This window comes from Hydra viridissima, unplaced genomic scaffold (genome assembly GCF_058129835.1).
Source record: "Hydra viridissima isolate aposymbiotic clone 2 unplaced genomic scaffold, HvirCarnegie_v1 scaffold_5, whole genome shotgun sequence".
Taxonomy (NCBI): Eukaryota; Metazoa; Cnidaria; class Hydrozoa; order Anthoathecata; family Hydridae; genus Hydra; species Hydra viridissima.
The window spans coordinates 1,095,356-1,123,112 of record NW_028324304.1 but is presented as its reverse complement, the minus strand read 5'-3'; the positions used below and the strand labels follow the sequence as shown (position 1 = coordinate 1,123,112).

Sequence of the window (27,757 nt, the reverse complement as noted above, 5' to 3'; positions counted from 1 at the left end):
TATCTTGTAGATAGTACTTTTAGGTATATTCTCAACTTTAAAGTGGTCATAAGTGAACTTTTTACCAGCATTTTTGTAATTTGAATAAAATTCATACACACGTTTTCTAATCTCTTCTTGTTTTAAATTTATTTTTTTATTCATTTTTCTATAAAAACTAAAAATACATAAAATATTTAAAAACTAGAATAAAAATACCTTCTAAAACAGTTTTCCTATTTTTAAAATCTTATTCCTTTGAGAAGATATGTGTCTTTAAATCCAGTCTCGTTTTTTAGTTGTCACCCGTTAATACTTATATTTGTATTGTTATTCTCAAATTTTGTGACTTGATTTAAACAGGAAATTCCATCTCATCCTAATTTTTTTCATTAGATTTTCTATAAAATTTTGATCAACTATTTCAGAATATTTATCTTTTGGATTTAATGCTCTTGTTACGCACCACTTAAAACACTCATTATCTTTATTAGTTATTTTAACCCTCTATCCGGCACATTATGATCAAACTACTAAAAAAATTTTTTTAATGAATTTTTTGTAAGAATATGGCATTATGTGCTAGAAAAAAACACAAAATAAATCTTTTTGATAATTATTATTGTTTTATGATTTGTTGCATATATGCAACTTTGCCGAAAAGAGGTATAGAAAATAACGCTTTTTTTTTTAAAAAATAATAATAATAATAATAGTAATATGGGTAAATTCAGGCATTTTTAATAGAACCGTTGTAGTTTTAAAATAATTTCTTCTTACTTTAGTTATATATTATCTAATTTTATTGTACATGGAAGTCTTTGAAGCAGTTTCTATCCTTGTTCAAACAAAGTTGTATTTTACATTTTGAACAAGCAAAAGAACAGGTCATGTTACATATTCTGCACCGCCCCCTTTTATCCTTGATTTCGGGCCAGTGGCAGAATCCATCATATCTTATATCACTAATTGGTTTTGGGTTTGATGGCTTTCTTCCGAGAGTCTTTAAAGGTGAGAAACTTCTTTTGGGACGACCAACTTTTTTTTCTGGATCTTTGTCTTTGAGCTTCAACGCTGTTGCTACCTGTAAAATAAATCTTCTTAAAGTCAGCTGTTTTTTTTTAGGCACTTGAAGTTTAGTACAGTGCCTTCGGTATAACAACCAAGCATTTATCTTTGATATGTCAATGCAGTGAAAAATCAATTTTAAGTACCACCGTTTTTTAGTGTTTATTCTCGTGCGGTATAATGGTATCAGCATGTCTGCCAGATCTACTCCTCCCATTGACGCATTGTATGCAACAACAATATCAGTTTTGACATCAACATATACTTTCTTTTTGCTGTCAAACCATTTGACTTTCGTTGATCCTGCGACACCAGCATGTGTTGATCCAACTATAACGGCTTTGCTATCAAACCATTTTACTAAATGTATCCCAGAATTCTGATCCACTTGGTAGTTCCATGATCCTCTTCTTTGAGATTTCAATACTATGTCAGATAAAAGTGGGCATTTTCCGATTCAATTACTACGGAAAGTTCCTGTAGCTAATATTCCCATAGTTTTCAGTTTATTAATTAATGGCAATGTAGAAAACCAGTTGTCAAAGTATATACGGAAGTTTTTGTGTTTAAGCATTTCTTGAACTAGTCGAAGTATTATATCCTCAGCACCGCAAGTTTGGCCACCTGCACTAGTAGCACCTGCGTAGATGAAAAAGTCGCATATTATGCCTGACTTTCCTGCTCTAACAAAATTTTTAAAACCCCATTTGTGGATTTTTTTGGGCATATACTGACATATCCCACTGCGTTTTGTTTTTGCAGGTATCATTTGCTCATCTACCGATTGGTCTTGCTCTTGTTCAATTTTGATGCAGTTATTACGAACAGCATCTAATACAGGTTTAACCTTAAACAATTTGCCAGAGTATTTATTTTTTGTAGTATTGTCCACTGCATGCAAGAACCTTCTAAGACATTCATAACGCTTTAAATTCATAACATCAGCAACAGCATCGCATCGAAGTTCTGTTGACCAAAACGATTCATAGCTAGGGAGGCGAACTAATGACATCAACATCTGAACACCTAAGAATTGCTCAATCTCTTTTAAGTTTGTGGCTATACTAGTGCCTGTTACCTGGACACTATAGAGATTAGTTTGTTCAACTAAGTTCTGGGTGATGCTATCATCCCAAAATAGTTTAAAATACTCAAATGGTGTCATGTCATTGCGTTCTGGTAGAGAAAATTCCTCTCCTTGGAACGCTGCATCAAATATTGGTAGTTGCGTTTTCCTCCATTTATAGACTGGCTTCTTTGCAGACTTTCTTTTCCACAGAATCACATCATCCTCATAATCACTAAAATTTATTTTAAGTAATATGTATAATATATATATATATATATATATATATATATATATATATATATATATATATATATATATATATATATATATATATATATATATATTATACATATTGCTTGAAATATACTTTTGGATTTAAAGAGGCATTGTATTTATCAATTTGAATAAAGAATCTCACATTTTGGAAATATGTATATATATAATTTTTTAAATATGAGATTCATTATTCAAATTGATACATACCATGACTCTTCGGATCCTAAAGTCATGTTGAATGGTGAAAAACCACTTTCTTCTTCTTCTTCTTCTTCTTCTTCTTCTTCTTCAGTCCTAAAGATAAAAAAATTAATGTAAATTTACATCAATTCTCAAAGCAAATCAATGGTAATCAAAACTGACTCACTCAGATTCTTCAGAACTGAAAACAACATTGCCAATTTCAAGTTCTGCCTCATTCCCTGATTCATCTGATTTCACTAAGTCTGATAACTCAGAATCAGAATCTGGTTCAAGTACGTAATTAACAGCTTCTTGTACAGTAAAATTTCGAATTCTACAAGTTTTTGTAGGAGCTACCAGAGAAATCATATAGTAAAAAAAAAAGATCATTTTTTATACCTTGATCCGACAATGTTGCACATTTGCAACAAATAAATTAGGAGGTAAATCTAACAATATCTTATGCTTGTTTTAGTTTATAATGACACTAATATAAAACTTCAATCATAGCACATAACAATTAAAAAGTTTTAAGCGTCAGTATGGGTTTTCCTATATTCAAAAATGAGCATTAACGATAGTAACTAAAACTTACTAAAAATAGCACTTCTCTTTTGAGCTGCCATTATTCAAAAGAAAATGTTATTGTGGTTATATTGCGTCAAAATAAAAATAGAAAGATCTAAAATACATATTTCAAAACTGCTAATGTTGTGGATAAACTTTATAACCAAAAAAATTATCAGCAAATCATTTGTTGCAAATATGCAACACAAACGGGAAAAGGGTTAATTATTGCCTTTTTATCTGATAATTTTTTATCATGTGGAATGTATGATTTAGCTTTCATAGGATTATATTCAATAAAATTTATATCCATATTTAAAAAAGAAACAAACGTAGAACCTGATCCTAAATTTAAAGATGTTGCTAATTTTTCCAAATTATATTCTTTGATCTTTCATACAAATCTTCTAAATCTGTTGATTCTAATGCAACCTCATTATCAGTTGAAAATGTATAATTATTTTTTGTTGTAGTTGTTCCTGTTTTAAAATTAGTACGCTCCATTTCACAACAAAAATCTTTATAAACCTTTGTGTTTCTATTTTCATCTATTGTTTAAATTGCACTATTTTTAACATAGTTCATAAATTGTAAAGCGTCATAACATTTTATACCTGAAGCTGTAAATTTTTTTAGTTACATTAGAAATAGCTGATTGTGATAACTTAAATTCTATTTTATCTTTTTTGTATATATCGCCATGCGAGTTAACATTTATTTTCATATCATTTCTAATTGTAAATCTATTGCAAAAGTTAAAAAAAAAATACCACCGAAATATTTTATAACCGAACAACTTAGAACCGAAAAGTATACTTTCATTGCAGGTTCGAATTACAAAATCCTCCTTGCGCCGAAAGATTAAAAACCGAATTTTACAGCCGAAAAAATTTGGATCGAATTACAAAATCCTTTCTTTTTTTAATTTAATTTAATTTAAAAACTTTATTAGAAATTGATTTTTACAAGATAGTTTTAGTAAACACTAAAACTAATTTAAATCAACACATTTATAGACATTACACACAAACACAACTTAATAGACATTACACACACACGCATACACATAGAAATGTCATAAAAAAATTACAACTGTTTCATTAAAAAAAAAAAAATGTCATGAAAATTTACAACTGCTTCAATTAAAAAAATATATATTTATAACAATACAATCTTATCTAAAGATGTCAGTATGAAATAAAACAAAGTTTTAAAAATGACAAATTTTGTAACCGCAATTATTACCATACCAATTTTTGATATGTTTTTTGAACACCTTAACACTTTTTGCGGACATTATTTATAGTGTTCCAGAGCGAGGTGGCTCTACCTAACGTACAGCAAGAATCATTATATATGGAGCCTTTGGAGGAAAAATGAGTTTTTTGCTACAACGGAGTTAATACGTAAAATTTTTTATCGTAAAAAGATTTTTCATAAATATTGGATTTAGATAATTAACAGCCTTAAAGGTTTCCATTATAAGAAATCTCAAATTTCTTAAATGGATTCTTGGACTATTATCATAATTTAATAATTCATCCAATGACAAATCAAGTCTTTTGGAGACTATACTTAGAGCTTTTTTATGAATTCTGTTTATTTGATTGTGGCTTTTTTTAACAAAACATCCAAAGTTAGACAAATTAAAAGCATTAAACAGCAAAATAGACTTATCATGGAGTAAAAAAAATTTCTTGAGCGTGAATGAGCAACCATAGAGTTTAATTCAAACCAATTGGTGGTATTGGTTGCTTTTTTTTTGCAAACGAGAAATAACCTCCTCAAAGCTATAATTAAAGCATAAATAATGTTTCAAATAAATAATATATCATAACAAGAATTTAAGTTTTTATGGAGTATTGTTGGAAATTTTTCGCTTGAAAACTTTTTAAACGATTTATATATTAGTTTCTTAGGTGATAATTTATAAAACGTAGATCTAAACATTGTGTATGATGATAATTACTCAAACCAGTACACAAGGTATACGAATGTTGTAAGCACAACTTTCTATAAGTGAGTCTATACATGAAGGTTTACTAACCAATTAATTAAACAACTTGATTGTTTAATTAAATTAATGCATTGATAAAGTTGAAGGAATTCCTTCATTATTTTATCCGAAGGTTTCATATTAAAATCACCAATTGTAATAAAATCTATGTATGATGGAATATTATATATATGTATATGATCTATAAATAATTTACAATCGTAAATATTCAAACAATTTCTCCTACTAAGACACAAAAACATTTAAAAAGTGTTCAATTTCAGAACAACAAACTGGACATCTTTTGTTTCTGTCATTTGAAAGGATATTTGAACACCGAAGACCCATACAAAAGTGTCTACACGGCAGATTAACAACTTCTAAATGAAGTGCAACGCATATCTTGCACAATGTCCCCGCAGGCCTGGTCTCTTGTTGATAATCCTGAACATTCTCATGTGGATTTTCGTCCTAAAATCAAATTTCAAATATGAAATTAGATAAAAACATTCTAATGGTACTTTACACGATAAAAATTATACTACAGAAAATTTTATGTTTTCGTCCGAAAACATAAAATTTATTTTAATGATAATGTGGTCTAATCACCCTATCGAGGTATTAAAATATTTAACTGAAACATTTACTACACCAAGTTATTTCATATTCAGAAATATTTTATAATGAACATGAGTTTTGACAACTTATTTTACCTGCTCTCGTTCTGTATATCCCACTGGTGTGAGTTTGATGTCATTAAAGAAGAAAGCTGAAGCCTCAAGAAACTTTGTCGGAGTCCACTCTCCTGTGCAAAGTTTTTCTTCATAACTTTGTTTTCGTTCAAAAGATCGAACTCTCGTCTTTGTCCTCTTCGAGATTGATAACCATTTTGTGATTGGTTGAGTTCCAGTTCTGCATTTAGAATTATCTAAAAATTCATTAAAAAAATCTTTTGATGCATTTTTATTATAAGAAATTCAAACAAACAAAGATTGAAATTGCAAATGCAATAAAGATTACATATATATCATCAAAATATTGTTAAGGGCAGATATGAGCAAATTGTCACAAATAAATCATCGTAATCATACTTTCAACCTGTTTCAAAATATGAGCAAATGGTTTGTTTTGTAAAATATTTGTTAGCACAAATTTAAATAGTGCGATTAAGAAATTATGATAACTAATTTATGTGTTGATTTACACATATCAGAAGAGATCCTAATACCTTAATGAATTGAAAATTAATCTTAGTTACTTTGTTATGAGTTTAATCGATGGATTACACAATATTCATTCAAATATGGCAATACCTGATGATTTATATTGTCTAGAAACCTCAAGAAGCTAGAGTGAACAATCATCCATCTCTTCATTTTTGAATGCAGTGCTTCCGAGACATTGTTGGTTCAGAATTGAAGTCCATGCACAGAAAAAAAAGCTGGGGTTTGTGATGTCACCCAATACTTCTCAAAGTAATACAATAACTTTCTCATTTTTTCACGAGTTTCAATGTTAGCAAATTGACTCATCTCGGTTTTTAGTAAATCTACTTCTGCTCTGAAGAGAACACCAGGCAAGAGGCACATGGCAAAGAATTTCCGGTCCCACCTCCTAATGGCAGGGTTGTTGATGCACTCAGATTGAAGACCAACGGCTTTGATTTTTTTCAAAAATGCTTGGCCGTAATGAAACCGGCAACTAGTCAATTTCAGGGAAGACGACCTTCAAGGCACTGCCAATTGCTGCTTCATAGTCAGCCATAGAAATTCGAGGTTGAAAGTCACTTGAAATTTCCTTAGTTTTTCTAAATATGGCGATGTAAATACCTTCTTTTCTCCAAGTCATAAGTACATGAAACACAGGAAAGACAATGTCACAATCGAGATGTTTAGTAGTTGACCTCCTTTAAAGATGCATGGAAAAACGCAAAATGTTGCATCAATGAAAATAATTGTAAAGCCAGAAAAAAACGAAAAAACTTGTTAGAGTGTTGAAAAGTATTACAAAAATAGAATATTCTGTGCTAAGGTTAAAATATGTTTAATCAATTTCTAAAAAAGTTTAACAAAAAGTCATGGCCAACTGGTCTTCAAATCTGACGATTCCTTTCAGAATGTTGGTAAATGGATTTGGGTCAGGTATTACCAATTCTGCTTCTTCTAACGCTGTTGAGATTTGCACTATACTGAGTTTTTCTTTCATCACGAAGTATCTGTTCACATTTTAAGTAGGATAAAGAACTTTTAACATTTTCAGGACAATCTTGAATCATTTCCAAGTAAATCTGGCGTAATGGAATTTGTGTAGTTGCAGCTTTCAATCTCATTTTTTCCAGCGCTTCAAAATGGCTAAAATCTTCTGTTTTGGAATCACAAGAGTGCCCTCGTATTGTCTCAAGTAAATCACTTTATTTGCGTATTTTTGCAGTTCCATAATACAGTTGATAGTTTTTGCATTTTAAATAAATATAACCGCTGCGATTCTTGTTTTTTACATACCAATTATTCCCAGCTATGTAGAGGAATGAATTTCTTCTTTCACCTTCAACTTTTTGATATTCCATTCTGTTGTTATCATTCCACCAACTACGATATGTTTTTGAAAATAAACAATGTTATTTTTCAACTTGTTATCTAAGACTGTATTCCAAACAGGCAGCGCTTTAAACTTATATTACAAAAGTATTAAACTTTAACCATAAATCATTAAGTCATAAATTTAGTCATAAATCATATATGACATTGAAATTATTTCGGTAATAACTTTTTTTGTGAATATTTTCGGTTGTGTAATAAAAATTTCTCATATTCAGTTCTAAATTGAAATTTAGGATTTGGTTGAAACATAGGACGCCATTTGTTACAGCAGTTCTTGGTGACTTTATCTTTGTTAAAATACCAGATACTTCGGATGTATGAGTTAAATTAATTATATTCTGAATCGGTTTATATATTATATTTTTTGATGTACTTTGATCGATTGATATAGTTTTTAACGGAGTGTGTTTGACCGAAGTAGATTGTGGAACAGTTAAATGCAAAGTAGATAGTAATGCTTTTACTAGATTGCTTTTTCGCATATTATAGTAATATTTTACTTTTCGCTCTTTTGCGATTTGTCGCAACTCTTTGACATTTTTATTTTCCATTTTTTATATAGCAAGATTTTTTTAAGCCAGTTTGAAAATTTCATTTTTCTTGTTAAAAAATATTTACAAAAAAAAGTAAATATACCATACAAAAATTTTTTTAATAGTGAAATTTAGTAGGTAAGACAATTATGGAACATCATAATTAATACACATTAGAATTTAATTTTATAGAACTTAATATTTCTTTTTTAAACCCATTATCAACCTTTCCATCACGTAGTTCGAAATATCTCCAACCATGTTTAGTTTCACGCATAGCGCAATGCAATTAATTATAAATTTTAACTTCTCCTGTTTCCATGTTTGTTAATTTAACAGATACTGGTTTATTTCTAATTGCTTTTAATCCTTCATGTTTTGGATCTATTACTTTTTCTTGTTTTACTTCATCTGTTTCAAGAAATTTTTTAGGTCTTCCCACAGACCTCTTTTCTTTTTCTTCTTTTACATCTGACATTAGCGATTCTTTATCAATCAATCCATTTTCAATTGCAATCATCAGCAATGTCATTAAATTGTCTGACGTTTTTTAAATGTTGTTTTTTTTTCAAAAGATTTTTTAAATTTTTCTTTGAACATTTCATGTTTTCCTTACGTAAAGAAAAAAAAATCATTTAACTTCAAAATTTAAATATATATATGCCTGTAGTCTATAGCAGATGATCTTGGTTGTGTAACTATTTCAGTCATTCCATAAGATTTTTCAGTGAGCATGGATGCATCTCTATAAGCTCTTGAGTATTGATTATTTGGGAATGATAAATTGTAATCAACAGCAGGATATCTTTCCTAATTTAGAGTAACATACATATTTTTTAAGTCACAATGATCAAATACTGAATTTAGTTTTTGACGTCCATCCTAATCTATTTGAAAACCTACAATAATATATCTTGGTTTTTCAGTAGATGTTCTTACACTAAGTCTCCAAGTGATTGAAGTAGATTGAGGTACAATAGTAGTCTCACACTGTCTTAACCTAAAAGCTACTGAAACAGTTACTTTCAATTCAATAGACTTATAAAGATTAACCCTTTCCATATCTGATGGACTAAGATGTAGTATAAACTGTTACATGTTACTAGTTTCTAATTTTCCTGCGGCTGCAGCAGCATTTCTAAAAACTGCACCACAATTACTTTTTCTAACAAGAGTTAGTGTGTGTTTAAAACCATATACAAATTTATCGCAATCATCACAGAAACCAAAAATGTGTTTTAAGGGTATGCAGAACGAAAATTTTCCTTTTGTTGTAGGTTTCTGAATTATGTAATCTTGCCTTATTGCAAATCCTGGATTATCACCAAGAACTACTTTATTTGTAGTATCATTATACCACAACTGATTCTTTCCTTCTCACAATTGAAATTCAACAGGGTATTTAAGCACTCCTAGCATTGTAGTTGCTTGTCCGGGACTATATATTGTTTCCACTTCTTGGTTCGATAATTAGTCTGATAATTGATTAAATAACTAGATTATACCATTATATGCAAGTGAAACTGCATCTGTATTAGCATAAGATGTTCAATCAGATTTAAGTCTTCCTTCAAACATTAGAAAACCCTCAGATGGAAGTGTGAATAAATTTTGTTGTTCAACGTTGATTCTTATTTCTCGAGCAGTATTTAAATTTAAATTTAATTTAAATACTGACTGACTTATACTCATGAAATTCTAATCTTTCAATCTTTTCATTTACTGTAGGGATCTCTGTAAAGTTTAATACATCAGAAGTTGACATTTTGTTTTTTATATACCAAATGCAAAAATTATTATTAACTTATTTTTACGCTAAGCTCATATATAATTAATTATTTTCACAAGTGAAATTTAAAAATGACTTATGCTAACCTAAGCCCTCTCCAGTATTTTACAATATCTTCTACTCTTATAGCATTTGATGATTTTATTGAAGATCCACTAAACATTAGTTTATGTATGTTTGTCATAGGATCGATATGTGTGTTTTCACTATTTACTAAATTTGAAAGTATTTCTTTACTTTTTTCATTAATATTTTAATTTTCAGACCTACAAGCTCCTGTTATTGAATATGCTTTTTCAATTAATTTTTTTTTTCCTTTTTTAACTGCAACCACTTTAGCTGTTGATATGGTAGAAGAAGCAAGTTCTTTTCCTGCTGATTTTGCAGCATATATTGCATCTTTAACTTATTCACTGGAAACAAACTTTATTAAGTATAGATAAAGACGATCTTGTTGCTCTAGATACTGCCGCTCTTTTAATTTAATTCTTAATAGTATCAAATATTCCACTACCACCAATATATTTCTTTACATACCTCTTATTACTAACAATTATCATTTTTATAAAGTATATATTTTTATATTCATAATTCTTATAGGCACACTATAGTACCTACTATTGCTCAAATCAGAATATTCTGTGTTGCTTTGTACTTTTCACTATTTATAACAGCTTATCGTAAAAGTTCATTACAAATTGTTTCAGCTTCATTTCTTGAACCAGTATTTCCAGCTTTCCATGCGGCAAAACGTAATTCAAGCATTTCAACTAGTGAATCAGCATCACTATGAAGAATTATAGTTCCTAATCCTGTTCCTTTCGAATCATATTTTGACACAAAAGATTTTTTAGCTCTCCGAATTGGAGCTATCACTTCTCTATTTTTTTCACTTCTAGGTGACTTTGGTTTACCTGGATTTGAATCAGAAGATATTTCGTTTGTTTGTAATGATACACTTTCATAATTTTTAAGATCATTTTCAATATATGCGTTTATTAGGATTAAACTTTGGTATTAGCTCCCAAAGACCTGGTGTACCAATGTATGTTATACCATCAATAGTTATATCATTTATATCAATAGTCATTTTTAATTAATATTGGAATTTTTCCTATGAATAATTTATCACCTTTAGAATGTATTTCAATTGCAGTATCAGTAGACTTTTTATTTGTTGTGTAGAGTATAAGATATTCCATTGCAATACTTCCTAAATTTAAATATCTATCTTCAGAAGGCATTATTTCTTTGTATTTAGGTACCCCAGCTAGCACACATACATTGGGCCAACGTCGGGCCGACGTCGAAAAATTGGTTGGCCGATGGTCGATAACCGACGTTGGCTTAACGTCGATTTGGTAGTCGGCGCGACGTCCAAACCAACTGTTGGGCTAACGTTGGCCCAACGTCGGATTTCGAAGTTGGGCGAGCGTCGCATTCTGACGTTGGCCCAACGTAACATTTTAATAATAATTATTATTAAAATATTACGTTAAATATTACTATTATTAGTTTTTAATTTGTTTGCAAAATTATTGCTTTTGATACAAAAGATGTGCATACCTTTTGAATCAATAGTTTTTGCAAACAAATTAAAACTAATTCTTTTATTAGTAAACTATTTCTTTAACAAAGGTGGAACTGTTTCTTTAGAGAAAACGCAGCTATTTCTTTAAATAAAGTGCAACTATTAATTTAAATAAAGCGCAACTATTTCTTTGTAATGTTTATTAAAATGTCCAAAAAAGTTAAAATAAAATTTGGCGCTAAGAAACAAAAGTAAACATTGATGCTGATTAATAAACCAACTTTAATTTAAAAATTACACAGAGAAAATCAAAATTTGTTATAATAATCATTATAATTAAGTTAAAATAATCGTTTAAACTATATACATATCTAAACATAATAATGTTCTTTCTAACTGCTTGGCATCCTAACGAATCTTGCATCTTTACTTCGCTTGAGAGCAACTACAACGTTCAAATGCTCCTCGTAATACAATTTGATAGTCTTTAATAATCTTTAATTTGATAATCTTTGATTTTGTATCTTTCATTTGATGAGCTTTAGGCATTGCCATAACTACTGTTAAAATTATAAGTATTATGTTATATATATTTTTGTGAGTGTAAAATGCACATAAATCAAAACATAAAAATTTTTTTTATACACAAAAATGGTGAAAAAATAATAGGTTCATTTGTTGATATTGCATTCATTTTTTCAAGTCATGGTCTATACAGAAAATTTTCGAATAATAGTATTAGTATTTCACTGCAATAATTAGAGACAACAAGTTTCAAAACTCTACTATAAAAATACTAAAAGAATTCCAATTATCATTAAAATGCCACAAATATATATAAATAATACACTACCAAATAATTGTTACCTTCTCCCTCTTTAACAGCTGCCAAATGAATTCAAAAATAAACGCCCCTTTGAACATAACTGAAAAAAAGAACAATTTAAACAAAAGCTTCATTCAGTAAATAATTATAAATGTCAATAAATAATAATGAAACAATAAATAATAAAAACATACAATACAAAAACTATACAGAAACAAGAAGTTATATAACATATTATAACTTTAGGACATTTTAGCAACATGCAATTATAATGCAGATAAGAATTATAATACAGGAAAGAGGTACACATATATTTACCACCAATATCTTATCTTCGTAAAACAAATGCATTTATTAACATCTTTGTAAAACAAAACCATCTACTAAAAATATATTATCTTTGTTAAACACATGGATTTACTAATAAATAAATATTTAACATTAATGCTGATCAAAGAAGCATCTTTAACTTTGTAACACAGAGAAAAATCAAATTTGTTACAATATTTATTACTACATTAAAATGTTCATACAAACTAAACATATATTTATATATAATAATGTATTACCCTCTTCGCAGACATTTTCCTTAAAAATCTGTCGTCCTTACTTTTCAACTCAAAAATCTAAATGCTTCTCTTTATACGATGTGATAGTATTATCTGAAATTAATTTTTAAGTATATATATATATATATATATATATATATATATATATATATATATATATATATATATATATATATATATATAAATTAACTATATAAAACTGAGGGATGATGCAATTAACAACATTGTAGTTGATTGTATCATATATCAGTTTTAAAAATCCTACAGTTTGTATCAATAACATTGACATAATGTTATTGATACAAACTACATGATTTTTAAAACTAATCCATGATATCATGCAAATTAATCGTATACACGATTAATTTGTTTTTTGTGATTATGTGATTAATTTGAATGTTAAATTATGTGATTAATTTGAATGATAAAATGAAATTAATTTTGTGATTATGTGATTAAATTGAAATTATGTGTTTGTAAAGTACATACATTATTAATGTATGTATTACATACAAGAGTAAAAAAAGAGTTTATTTAATTTTAGTTTATAATATCATTATAAACTAAAAACATTATAAACATTACAATTTAAATATAATGACATTATAAACATTATAAACATAATTATACATAATGTCATTACAAACATAATTATACATAATGACATTATAAACATTATTCAATTAAATAAACTCTTGTTTTAAAGAAAAAATAACCTGCATCTTAATAGATATAAAAATTAGCATGTTTCTATTTATTTTTTTTAATGATTTGATATTAAATTCGAAATTACTCAATACTCCATTACAACGAAATTATTATAAAATCATGAAACTCAAAACAATAAAATACTCTAATAAAAAGTTGCGCCACAACAGCTTTTAAAAAATGGATGAAAACGTTTTTAACGCTAAACCCGGTTCACACTGTACGCATTTAAAAATAGTCGTATTTCGACGTTGGCCCGACGTTGGTTCAACTTCAGCGCTAAATTAATAAAATTGGCCAACGCTTCCGACGTTGGTCCAACGTCGGCCCAACGTATGTGTGCTAGCTGGGACACTATGTGTGTGCTCATAAGAGTTAACCTCATTCATGATTTCAGGGTAAGCATTTTAAAAAGTGAGAGAAAAGTTATAATTATTATTATTAGCTTAATGCAATTTTAGAAAAATTTCTTTTACTCGATCTTGACTATCAATTAATGGCTTGCACAATTTTGTTTGGTCAGCCTGAAAACTGATTTCACCAATATTATTATTTATACTACTTTGCTGTATTCTTTTGTTAACATCTAAGAACTCTTTAACAATTTGATCTCTTTTTTTAGGATCACTAAAAAATGAAATCAAATTGTTAAGGAGGTTAATTAGTGCTTCCTTAGTCTGCTCATCTATCTGTTCTCAAACTTTTGTTCTAATTTCTTCAAGCATTAATTGAAGCTTTTGAAGCTCACCAAGAATTAATTCATATTCATTATCACTTATATTCCCATCTTTTTAAAACTTTGGAAATATATTCACTTGTTGTACTTAGCTTTGAGTCAGCTAACACTTTAATCATTTCATGCTTTTCTGCTTTAAAGTTTAATTTTCAGTTAACTTGCCCATCTATTATTGATAAAAATCCAGCACCTAATGCTACACCCTCACATGCAATAACTACTGGTGCTACAATTATTTTTGTTAAAAACCCTATTCCAATAGTACCAAGTGCAATATTATTTGGTTGCAAAGCACTATCAACTGTTGAAATAATTTTTACAGCTCTATGATATTTCCTACTAAATATTGTTCTTTTTTCCTTCTCACGCTCTATATCTTTTTGTATCTCACTAATTTTTTGTAGTCTATAAATATCACATATATTATCTTCAGCAGGTGCATTTGGAAGAATTGGATACATTTTATTATAATTATTATATTCCATTTTATTAAGTACAGATAAAATTTAAAAATTTAAAGTCTAATGAGCAAACGTAATAGTTTAAAAAATTAGTAAAACATAAGCTTTCCCCTTTTTTAATTTACACGTCAGAATTAGAATTATAAGTAACGTTTATTATTTTATCACTAGACTCTGCTAATATACTAAAATAATCAAGTTTAACTTTCAGCTCTTCTCTTAGTGTCACAAATGCAATAACTTTTATGGCTAATAAACCAATCATGTAAGCAACTTTTTGCTGTGATAACAAATTTAATTTAATGCCCTGTTGCGCAAATATTTCATATCTTCCATTTACTAATACTGGTGGATGTGCTAAATCTTTGTGTGGTTTTAAAATTATTGAGGCAGTTTCTACTCTATTTTTCTTTCAAGATTTATGTTGAGCAATTTCAGCTCCGTTATGCTTTAAAACTTTATGAGTAGTGTAACCAGCTAAATTACTCTTTAAAACTTTATGATTTAAGCAATATTTCTTGACATTTTATTATGCTAAGAAAAAAATTTTAAATGAGTTTAAATAAATTTATGAGGAGTGTTACCACTATTAAAGAATCAAATTCAAAAATGGAATGCTCGAAAATGGTGAATTTGTTCTAACAACAGACCAGAACCTTTAGTTACATATCCATTTCCACTACGTAAGTACATTCCATCACCTAAAGATCCTCGTTTACTCCATGGTCTCAAAAATAAACCAGATCCTGCAGCTGCAATCTTAACTCCTTGACCTTTCTTTTTAAGGTAAACTACACCTTTACCAGTTTAATGCTTTTTTAATGCCTTCCTCTGATAAAATACTTTTCACACTTATTTTGCTTTGTTAATTGTAAATCATCAAATATCATTAAATTGTTCTTATCAACATCAAGATCTTCAGGATCTGGTACATCAGCAGCTGTATCAAAAAACTAGCACTCCATATCTGTTTTTTTACTCACATTTTTTTAAATGTCTTCAAATTATTAATTCTGGGTTTGCATTTAATTTTTCTATTTCGTCTTGAAACTTAAATAGTTTAAGAATAACATCTTTTTGTAATTTTTTCTCAAAAGATCTTTTCTTTATTTTATACTCTGCTTGAAAAAAGTTTTTCAAAAAACTTGTAAATTATTATAATTTAACCATCCCGGTCTTAACAGTAAATTCAATTGTAAAGTAATTTTTCCAAAACCAGAATTTCCAGCAATTATCCCTTTTATACTTTTCGGTAATAACTTGTTATTATTTCTTTTACTCTTATTTACATTGCATGACAAATCTATAATTTCAATTTTTATTTACTTTACATAAAACATATACAGTGTTAAATGCAGAGGAAACACAGATACACTGAATTTTCAAAATGTTGTAAGTAAAAATAATAGAAATATGCAACGTGGAATTTGTGCTATTTGTGGAACTACAAAAGTCAATTTGTATCATTAAAAAAAGTAAGTGACTTGGTTAATTCAATTAACTCAGCAACAAATAAAATAAAACTTTCATCGTCAATGTTCCCTTGAGAAGTGCCTCGTATGAATTTTGCAGGTTCTGGTACTAATTTTGATAAACGATAAATTTCTACTGATGCATATTAAAGAATGGAGTAAAGCTATAGATAGAGTTAATAATGCAACTTACCATGATGATTCGGTTACAAATACTTTACTGATAAAAAATGAGAAATGAAGCTGATAAAATGATGCTTGAAGAGATGGATTCTATAAAAAAATCCCACAACACGTGAAAAAATTGAACGTGGAATTATAAACCTATTATATTAACTAAAGCAAAGTTTGGATTAGGCGTAAAAAAAAATTACCAACGATCAGTAAAAAAGTAGGGTTCGGAAAATGAGTCTGCGTAAATCTGCGCAGACAAAAATATGGGCATATCTGCGCAGACGTCGGCGCCGACGTCTGCGCAGATATGCCCATATTTTTTATACTTTAATGGAAAAGAAAAATTTAAATTATCTGAATCAAATGTCTGAAATTATTTTTGCATAATTATCTACTTTTTACGAGTTTTTCATTATTTATCTCTTTTTGGTTCGAGCTACGTATAATCAATCGATATAAGCTTTTGTAAGTGTTTCTTACTACAACTTAAAGTGATTTAGAATCAAGAAATCTTGTATTTTCGTCATTCAAAATATTTAAAATGGAAAACATCAAAATTTCGAATTATTTGACAAATCTTGATCGAGAGAAGCGTTCTGGCACTTGTTTAGCATGCAACAAAACTGTTCAAAGGTCAAAGGAACGCCTTGCAGCGCATAAAAGATCAACATGTCCAAACGCCAGTGTCGAGGAAAAAAGATTGTTTTCAAAGAGTAATTATGAATTGTCACATCTAATCAATGATTCTCAGCAAGTTCCGTATACGACTGATTCACCGACGCAGCGTGTACATCCACCAATTAATGAAGAGCTCAAAAGTGATATCGATACGAAGCTTGCTAATTTCTTTTACCGTACGGGTATATCATTTCGTTTAGTCGAATCGGAGGCCTTTAAAGATTTCGTTAAGTAGCTCAATCCATCGTACGCATCTGTCATCCCGAATGCTAAAGCCTTATCAGGATCTCTGCTCGACAAGCAATACACAAAATGTTCTACTTCTGTAAATGAAATTTTGAATTCTGAAACAAACTTAACACTGATGTCTGACTGCTGGACGAACATAAGAGGCGATCACATAGTGAATTTTTGTATTAAAGAGCCCAATCAGAAGCCTTTTTTTTTTACACCTCGATAAATACATTCGGAATCATTCAAAATTCATCTGCAATTGCCGCGGAAATCTTAAAAGTTATTGAGAAGATTGGCTCACAAAAATTTACCAGTTTCATAAGCGACAACGCTCCTGTTATGAAATCAGCGTGGAGGATCTTTGAAGAGAAATATCCACACATCTCGGCTAGCGGATGTGGAGCTCATGGAGTCAACTTGCTTGTGAAGGACATAGTTTCTTCAACTGAGGCCACAAAAACAGTCAAAGATGCAGAAAAAATTATCAAGTATGTGAAAAATCATCACATCGTGAAAGCAGTTTGATGAAAGACGAATTGCAGCAAATATTTCTCTTTAATTGTCCATGCCTGTATCTACACGATGGTTTAGTTATTATAAATCAATAAGGAGTCTTCAGCTATCAAAATACGTTCTTATTAAGTTGGTAGAAGAAGAAAGTACATTACTGAAGGAAATTCAACCAAAGAATACATCTGCTGATGGTATGGCATTGATATAATCTAACCCATTTTGGGACAGTCTCTCTAAGCTTGTCAAAAGCATTGAATTTCTTTCCAACGTGATCGGAAAGCAAGAAAGTGATGAAGCTCCATTGTCTCTCGTGTATGATTAATTTGGTCAAATGTACAATTCATTTATGGACGATAAAGACATACAACAAAAAGTGCAATTTCGCCTCGATTTTCTCTTTACACCAGGTATTGAAATTGCTTTCACGCCCAAAAATGCCGCAGAAGGTTTATATTTGAATGAAGATAAAACCGATTTTATCACTGCTACAGTTGAATTCGCCAAAAAGATCAAACCTGAAATTGCTGACACTGCTGAGGATGAATTGATTGCTTTTATAAGTGAAATGGCTGGGCTGCCTGAGAGAAGAAAGGAAACAATATTCAAGATGAACGCGCGAAATTATTGGATCACTATTGGTCGCGAGAAATATCCTGTTCTTTACGAAATTGCTAAGCCTATTAACGAAATGATCTGCTTATCGGTTACAGGAGAAAGATCTTGGTCGACCTTTCGATTTATTCACTCGCGACTAAGAAATCGTCTTACGAATAAGAGAGTTGAAAAGCTGGTATTCTTGTATACCAATAGCTTGCTGATGAACACAAATGACAAGACTGATTACATTCTTGAAGAAGGTGTAGTTCTCAATGAAATTAAATGTCAAGAAATCACCGAATAGGCGCCAGCATTACATTTTTTTATTACTATAAGAATCTTTGAAAACTCCTATTGTTACTAATCACTGATTTTATAATAAAGTTAAAATATTACTTAAAACATTTTATAACTTTAAAACTTTTTTTGTTGATTTCAAAAAATCGACTGCAAAGCAGTAAACTTTGTCGGCGCCGACGTCTGCGCCAAGGTCAGCGCAGACAAATTATACTGTCTGCGCATATCTGCGCAGATCTACGCAGACAGTCCAAACCCTATAAAAAAGACAAGAACGAAGAATTAAAATGGACTGGCAAACTTGCAAACGAACTTCATGAACCAGTTTTTAAACATTTTCAGAAGAAGAAAAGTTGTTGTAAATGATATAGATGAAATATGGGCCATTGATTCAGTTGGCATGCAATCTTTTTCAAAATTATATTCAACTGAAAATGAAGAAAAACTTGTGTAGTTAAACGTTGGAATAGAACTATGAAAGTGAAAGTGTTTTAGTACATTTCAACTAGTTATACTAGTAAATATATAGACATTTTAGATGAACCGATAAGTAAATACAATAACACAAGACACTCTTCAATTGAAATGACTCCAGTTGAAGCTAGCGATAAAAGAATAAGAATATTGTTTGGTTAAATCTAAATGGAAATGTACTATCAAAAACAGTTAAACCAAAATTTTCAATTGGTGATAAAGTAAGGATAACTAAAATGAATTTTGAAAAAGAATACACACCAAGACGGACTGAGGAGGTTTTTACTGTGCCAAAGATTCAGTACACAGACCCACCTATGAATAAAATAATTGACAATAAAGGTGAAGAAATAGATTGACAAATAACATTTCCCAACAAACTATCTTGTTGCAAAAAGCTAAAGCAAACATCAGTGCAGTTTAAGAAAATAAATCTTTAAAGGCAAGAATCCTACCTTATAGAGGAAGCCAACGGTCATATATAAGTGAAAACATTCAAAAACGCATAAATTTAAAAGCTATTAGAAAAGAGAAAATTATAGTAAAATCATTTAGGAAAGATAATGAACAAAGGTTGCAATTATTGAATGTTGTTCAGCTTAAGGTCAAACATAAATATTAAGATCATAGTGTTTAAGTGGAAGCATTATGCTTACCTAATATATCCAGTCCTCTGCAAAGGCAAAACGTGTCATTAGCCGGTGATCAATTTAAACAAATACCTAAATTTTCATTAGCTGATCATGGCGGTGGATTTCTTAACTTTCATGTTGATATTTTAGTAGGTATTGACTTTTATCATAGTTTTATTTCTGGAAGAATCATTAGAAGTCCAATAGGTGGTCTGGGTATTAAAAAAAACATAATACAAAACCATTTCTCGCTAGTCATTCAATGGACTGTGAGGTTGAGATTGAAATAGATGAGATTAGGCAAGATGTAAATTAGTTTTGGTCTGTTGAGACCATAGAATCTCCTGAGAGTGTGATGCATCAGTTTGAAAAAGATCAAAGTTACCTTTTAAAACTGATCATGATCTTTTACCTGATAACTATAATATTTGTAAAGAAAGTCTGGCCAATTTAAAAATAAGATTAAATGATAAACAAATGAATATTGAATATAATCAAACTTTTGTGGACTATGAAAAGAATAATGTAATAGAAAGAGTTAAAGAGTCTGATATATTTAAAGAACCAGGGTGTGTGCATTATTTGGCTTATAGGCCTGTCATTCGAAGAGAAAAAGATATTACCAAAATTAGAGATGTTTTTGATGCATCATGTTCGACAACAGGACCGTCTTAAAATGATTTGTTTGTTTTCAGGTTCGAGTTATCTCAAATATTTGATACTTTACTAAAATTTAGGCTTAATGTCTTGGTGATAATTGCTGATGTAAAACAAACATTCTTGAACATTGAAATCTCTTCTGAACACAGAGATTACTTAAGGTTCTTTTGGTACGAAAGAATTTCTGATAAGGAGGCTAAATTAATTGTATATAGATTTCTTAGAATTGTTTTTGGTTTAATTAGTAGTTCTTTTCTTTTTAATTGCACTTTAAAAAATATCAATATGTACATAAAAAATGATAAAAAGTTTATTGAAAGATTAATAGTTGATCTCTATGTTGATGATAAATCCTCTGGCTGTGAAATAGTTTCAGAAAGAAATATGTTTTATAAAAAATGATGGGTTCGAATTAAGAAAATGGATTACAAATGATCAGGAATTACAAAATTATTTTAATAAAAAGGAAACAATTAAAAATAAAAACTCAAAATGTAATCTAATTGTTGATGAATTAAAATTTTTTGAAAGTGAAATTATGAAAAATTAAGAAAATAATAACATGTGCAACAGAAATTTATTCTACCACCCATCACCAGGTGGGGCGGCCTCTACAAACGTATAGTTAGACCTGTTAAAATTACAATGAAGAAAAAAAATGGAAAGGTTTTTTTATCTTATGAAGAACTAGAAACGACACTATGTGAAATGAAATCTGTGATAAACAGTCGTTCACTATTTTACACAACCGAGGATGACACTGAAGAAGCATTAACACCATACCATTTAATGTTCGGACGAAACATTCATAATAAAATAAATGAAAACTGTATACTACCTGAAGATATTTCGAAAAGAGATATATTTGTTAAAACAACGATATTAAGCTTTTGGAAAAGATTTGCAACTTCTTATCGTAATGAACTTAAATAATACCATTTATAAGAAAAGAGTAAAACTTCATACACCAAATAGCTAGTAGTAAACAATGTAGTGATATACGAGATGAAACCAATATCCCTAGAAGTCAAAGTCATATGGGAAAAGTTTTGGAACTCGTATGGGAAAAGTTTTGCAAATGATGGATAAGTACGAGGTGCACGTTTGCAAGTTTTATCTAAAGAAGGAACTAGAACAACCTGTTTCTGACCTATTCAACTATTAATACCTTTTGAAATCAAATCAAACGAAATTAGATGAAAATAAAATTAGTAGACTGACCGAAGATGAACCAGGTGTTATTGCCACCGGTGAAACTTGCGAGTAAATTTGTAAGCGGCCGATCAGAAAATCAGCGAGCGCAGGCGAAAATTTACGGCGCTTTAAAGAGTTATATTATTAATTGACCATGTAAACATAGGGGTGTTAAAAGTGTTATATTATATACGGCTCTTTGTTACTTTTTTTACCGGTTTTGTTTGGATTTTCTTGATGATAGAATTTTGAATTGTAAAATTTTTTTATAACGGTTATATTTTTATAGTTAACACGATGTTACAAGGTAGAGAGAAACTAAGTTAAAATAGTTCTCAATTATTGTCAAAAAAAAAAAAAAATTAAAGCAAGAATTATTTACACCTAACCCTAATCCTAATTCTATCGGTTTTAAAATTTTTATTGAGTGCTCAGCATTTTACTACAATCTGTTTTCGTCTTTAATAGGAACAATAGATATATTAGAGATTTGATGTAAAGCTACAAGTTTCAATTTATGTACAACTTATTGTTTTACATCAAAGAGGTTGCAGAAATCAGTCATGCGAGTTTCCAACTCTTAATTTTCCGCCGTCAACAAAAACTTTAATAAAATGGCTATATAAGATGTTATACTATTACATATGTATATATATTAGGGAGATGACTTTTATACAACCTCGTTTCCAAACCTCACGCACAAAATGATTTTCAGAATTTTATTTATTAGCTTTTAGGCCAAATTTTTGAAGTCACAGATTCAAATGCGAACACAAGCTGTAGAGTCACATGCATTGAACATTACATAGGATCATCAAACGCACAAGGAAGTCAAATATTCACGATAAATGTCATTAGAGGGGATGAATTACAGTTGGAGGTTGTCCTGGTTCCTTAATCTCAGTTTTACCGTTGCTGAAGGCTGCTTTTAATTCATCGTAATTTCTTATCAAATCCTGCACAAAGAAATACTCGATGTTTGGTGATTTAGTCGACCCATGGAGCTCATCGTCCATGATAACGCGAAGAACGCGGTATAGCACATGGTGCTGGCAACTGATTAACTTGAGTTTTGGGTGACCTTTCTCTACGAACATTTGCTGCAGCCAAACAACAAGGCTTATCTTTTTACCGGTATTCACGTTTGATGAGTCGGCAACAATCATCACAACTGATCCTCAGAGGTTTAACTCCTCTAATACATCCTAGAGTCTTTCTGCGATTGTTTGAGCTTTCCCATCTTTCAACTTTAGTACAGTCAACATAATTTCTTAAGGTTCTTTCTTGAAGACCACGGCCTGATATTCAAAGCCCTTAATGTGTTTACCGTCAAAGTGAATGCTCCACTTCTCCAGATGAAGCATGCTCACCAGGTATTTTTTCACCAGAGCAGCTCTCGTATAGAAAGCTTTGTGGATTGCTAATTGACATGCGGTTGGGATTTCAATGCCCTCACTAGAAAGCTGGCGGCACACCACAGCTGCTCTATGGAACGATAGCTTTGAGCATGTTACAAGACGTCTTCCAATGTCTGTTGGGTTGTGCTTCCTTTTGCTCATTGATGCTGCATTGTCATCTTCCCAAGGACTTTCTGTACTGTTCACGGACGAGTCCGTGCTTCTTCCGGAACAATCAGGTAGCGCTAAGCTAGTAGGTGTGGACACAGTCGTTACCATCACCCTATTTTGCTGGGATGGGTGGATGGTATTGACACTGTCAGGTTTGCCAGTCAAATAACCAAATTGACCTTGGCTCTCAATTTGCAGTTTGCAGAGGTTCTCATCCTCTTTGCACAATCATTCGCCTTTCATCTTGGTTATGCCAAACAATTCATTTAATGAACCAAAGTTTTGTTTTATTCTGCAGCGCTTGTAATCTTTCAGAATTTTTGCTAGTTTTGCATAAATGGCTTAGATCAGATACATGCGGGAAATTCAACGTTTTGCTCCATAGGTCTTTAATCTCCTCAGCTATTAAACCGATCCTCTCTCTCTCCGTTCTTTGGCAAAGGATTCAAAAAATTTGAAGCGACCAATGACGTGGTTTTTCAGGGGCATGCAACTCCGTTCGCTTAAGGGTGCTTTATAAATTGCCATATTGCCTCCTCTTGATGGAACTTGAAACTAGAATAAGTTCTTTGCCCAGGTTTCCTTTTTCTTCTCCGTGTTAGTAGAGCTCTTCTTGAAGGACATGTTGCCTTCTACATAGTAACTAAAGTAGGAAAGGCCTCAACGTCAATGTTAATTACGTAACAAGTTAAAGAAACTGTTAATAAGTTTTCAATTAAACTGTTATTGTTAATACATTTTGTTTCAAAAGAAACAAATAACAAATATAGAAAATGAAAAAGGCAGACACTAATAAAATATTACATGCTCATTTATAATTTGCGAAAGAGTTAAATGCAACTTACCAAAAAATGCAAGGATCTCTTTATACTTAAACTATAGAGAATGCGCAATAAATAAAACAAGGCAATAATAATGTTAACACCAAATTAAGACAATTAAAACTCAACTAACCGCTTTGAACACCTCGCTTATATACCAGTTTCTAGCAGACTGCAAAACAGCTGTAGAAAAGTTTAGAACTCTACAGCTTCCCAACCATTACGTCACCGTGACGTCACTGTCCTCACTGACGGCGCACAGCGTTATACGATGTTCTGGAAAATTCTATACATTTTTCTGCTACATATATTATTGCACAAGTCGGTTTCATGATTTATGTTATATACCGTATATATAAATGCATACATATATATGTATATGTATATATATATATATATATATATATATATATATATATATATATATATATATATATATATATATATATACATATACGTATATATATATACATACATGTATATATATATATATATATATTATATATATATATATATATATATATATATATATATATATATATATATATATATATATATACATATACGTATATATATATACATATATGTATATATATATATATATATGAAGACTCCACGGGAAGAAACGGCAGGGTCACATTTTGAAAATTTTGACTTTTTACACTTTCTAGCTTTACTAACCATAATAGCATATTTTGTATTTGAATTCAAATCAAATAAACGATTTGATGCATATTTAAAGTCTTTCTAAATATTCCTAAAAATTCGAAACATATATAGGTTTAAAAGTTTAATAATGACTTATCTCAAAATGAAAAAATGTGACCCTGCCGTTTCTTCCCGTGGAGTCTTTATATATATATAACAAAAGACCAGATTATTAAGTATATTATTAGAAAAACAACTTAATCGATTGTTGATTTAACATTGATAAGCGACGTTAAATCAACATTTTTTTTATACAACATTTCAACTTTGAATTATTGTATAAATAAGTTTTTAAAAGAAATAGTTTTTATAAGACATCGGCATTACTAAAATACTTTTCAGTTACGAACAAGCGTTTTGTATTGACAATTATTGGTGAACGGTTTTTGCGCTCACGAATGTAGTTTTCACGTTAACCAATTTTAAGTTGCTGCTTTTTAGAACCATTTTTATTTTTTAATTGTTCTGTTTCATAGAACTACTTTTATTTTAAAATCCTTCTGTTAAACTAAAAAAAATTTTTTTGAGCTTTTATAAGTTGAGGATTTCTATTGTTTAACTTTTCTCTATACCTTTTGATTCACTTCAATTTTTCTTTCACATAATTTTTGAGGACTATTGGAATTCATTATTGCATTTTTGTCTGACAGTGTACTCTGCTAATAAGTGGTCTCTCACTTAATGTACTGCAAAGTTTTATGCGCTTACCAACCCAACAAATACCAGCAAGAATATGATAATTTCACCCACTAAAACACTTTAGGAAACATTCGCTGTCCGTTTCCTATTTAGATTTTAGGATTTTCTTCAACTGCTATAAAATCTTAGTCAAATTTTCTAATGCAATTAGTTCAACTCCATGGAAGTTTTTGACCAGGCAAATCTATTGAGAACTCTTGTTTTGATATTTAAAATGGTCTCATAACCTAGTAAGGAAAAAAAAATGAAGGAATTAAATTCAATAACAATTATTTCTAAGAATCTCAATCTTTTAGTTTTATAAAACAGTAATATACTTTAATAATGGTTTTCTAATTTGATGAAAGTTATTAACTGGTAACCATTTAGATGTAACGTGGTTTAAAAAACGTTTGTTTAGTTTAAATGAGTTCTCCTTATTTATCTTCTACCAGCATAAAATTTTGTTCTTCAAAAAGATTTAAATGACCAAATAATATATTCAAAGGAAATTTTAAAAAAATCAAAACTCTATAGCACTTGTAATGTCATTATTCTTAATTTCCTATAATAAGACAACTTCTTAAGACCATACAAACAGTTTTGTACAGGTTTCACCATATTTATCTTGTAGTTACCTTGAGATCTAATAACTCCAGGCGACAACCTATTAACTTCTTTTTAACCTTCTCAGCTGTTTTTCAAGAACTAATATGGCAAATTATTAATAGTATTCATTACTGACAAAAATTACCGAATAAATAGATATGGGAGTGTACGCTTTATGAGAATTTTTCATAAAACCAGAAAAAAAAAACAATAACACTTAAAACAAAATAAGTCTTTTCTGATCCTCTAGAAACAGTAGCTAATGTTTTCGCACAGCAAGGTAATTTAGTGAAGCTGTTTGATTAACTATTATTTTTTTGGTCTTTGTCAAACTTATTTGTTTTATCTGCGTAAGTTTTTTTAAAATGAAAAAACAACTAAAAAAGGAAGTTCCTTCTTAAGAATGTGCTTTATTAGAATTCAGAAGCTATTGCTGTTTCAAGAAAGCATTAATTGAAGCTTCGTAAATGTCCTATGATACTGTAAAGTTATGAGAAAAATTTCCAAAATAAAAAAAACATGCATGCTTAAGAATAATGTTTCGTGGTTTGCCTATAAAACAGGTAAACAGAGCAGTTTTTTAGACACATAGGACTTATATGACGTAAGCAAATTAAAATTAAGTTGTTTTAAAAGTTGACTTGAATTCTCTTAAAATCTCCTTGAATTAAGGTGGCTCACCCCCTTTAAATCTAACTTTTTATTTATAAATGTTAAAAATTTGTTTTTTAATTTTTATATAAAGATATTGTATTAAAACTTTAACTTCGAAAAAGAAAAGTTAAATTTCCATATTTTGATGCTGATCAGCATAATTTGTCTAAAATCTTACCTTAGCTAAAACAATGATATCTTGAGTAAAAATTACATTGAATACAACATATTTTGCCAAATGGTAGCTTAATAGTTGCTCCAGGCCTGAAACTAAATTTTTTTTCAAATGTTAAAAAAAACTAAAATAGAAGTATTAAACGTTCAGAAATTGATTTAGTGCCTGTGTCAGTGTAACAAACTACATTCAAACTAATGTATTTATACTTAAGGTGGTTCCTACGTAATCAAAAAAAGTTACTTTTTATTCATTAAGCATTAATTTTCTCAAAAGTAGGTACAGAATGTGTAAAAAAAAAAAAATTTTCGAACACCAATAATATATTGATGATCACATAGAGGACTATAATAGTCAAAATAACCCCTAAAAATTGAGTTTACTAGAAACACAATTACTCATGAGTAAAAGCTCATTTTACTTTCAAACTTGGTATACTTGTTCGTGCTACCTATATCTAGTGCGTGAGTTTTTTTTATTAAAAGATCATGTTTCTACTAAAAGTTATGCTTCAAAACAACTGTATTTTCGAAAAATGTGCTACTAGGCCTCTGATCTTAGTTCCCTAACCACAACTTACAAGTAATAAACTTATTTGAAAAAAATTCAGGCACTAGCAGTACACTGGATGAATAAGTCCTGAAAAATTCAAGTCGCTATCACAATTAATTCAAAAGTTATGATGTTTTTTATAAGACAATTTTCTTGAAAAACGATAAGGTAGAAAA

The 27,757-nt window shown here is 29.7% G+C and overlaps 2 long non-coding RNA genes and 1 pseudogene across 3 annotated transcripts; all 3 read right to left on the bottom strand.

Moving 5' to 3' along the window:
* Nucleotides 1-2,666: 2,666 nt before the first annotated feature.
* Nucleotides 2,667-3,354, bottom strand: LOC149887734 (uncharacterized). The gene is made up of 2 exons (XR_016452283.1): nt 3,171-3,354; nt 2,667-2,928 (listed from the first exon to the last, which is right to left on the bottom strand). It is a non-coding gene; the product is annotated as an uncharacterized LOC149887734 (long non-coding RNA).
* A 2,030-nt stretch (nt 3,355-5,384) lies between these two features.
* LOC149887733 (uncharacterized) lies at nt 5,385-7,467 on the bottom strand (annotated as a pseudogene).
* A 4,526-nt stretch (nt 7,468-11,993) lies between these two features.
* LOC149887732 (uncharacterized) lies at nt 11,994-13,084 on the bottom strand. 2 transcript variants are annotated; one of them, XR_016452862.1, is made up of 4 exons: nt 12,987-13,084; nt 12,736-12,800; nt 12,459-12,517; nt 11,994-12,151 (listed from the first exon to the last, which is right to left on the bottom strand). It is a non-coding gene; the product is annotated as an uncharacterized LOC149887732 (long non-coding RNA). The 2 variants fall into 2 exon arrangements; XR_016452863.1 differs by lacking the exon at nt 12,736-12,800.
* Between the last annotated feature and the right edge of the window lie 14,673 nt (nt 13,085-27,757).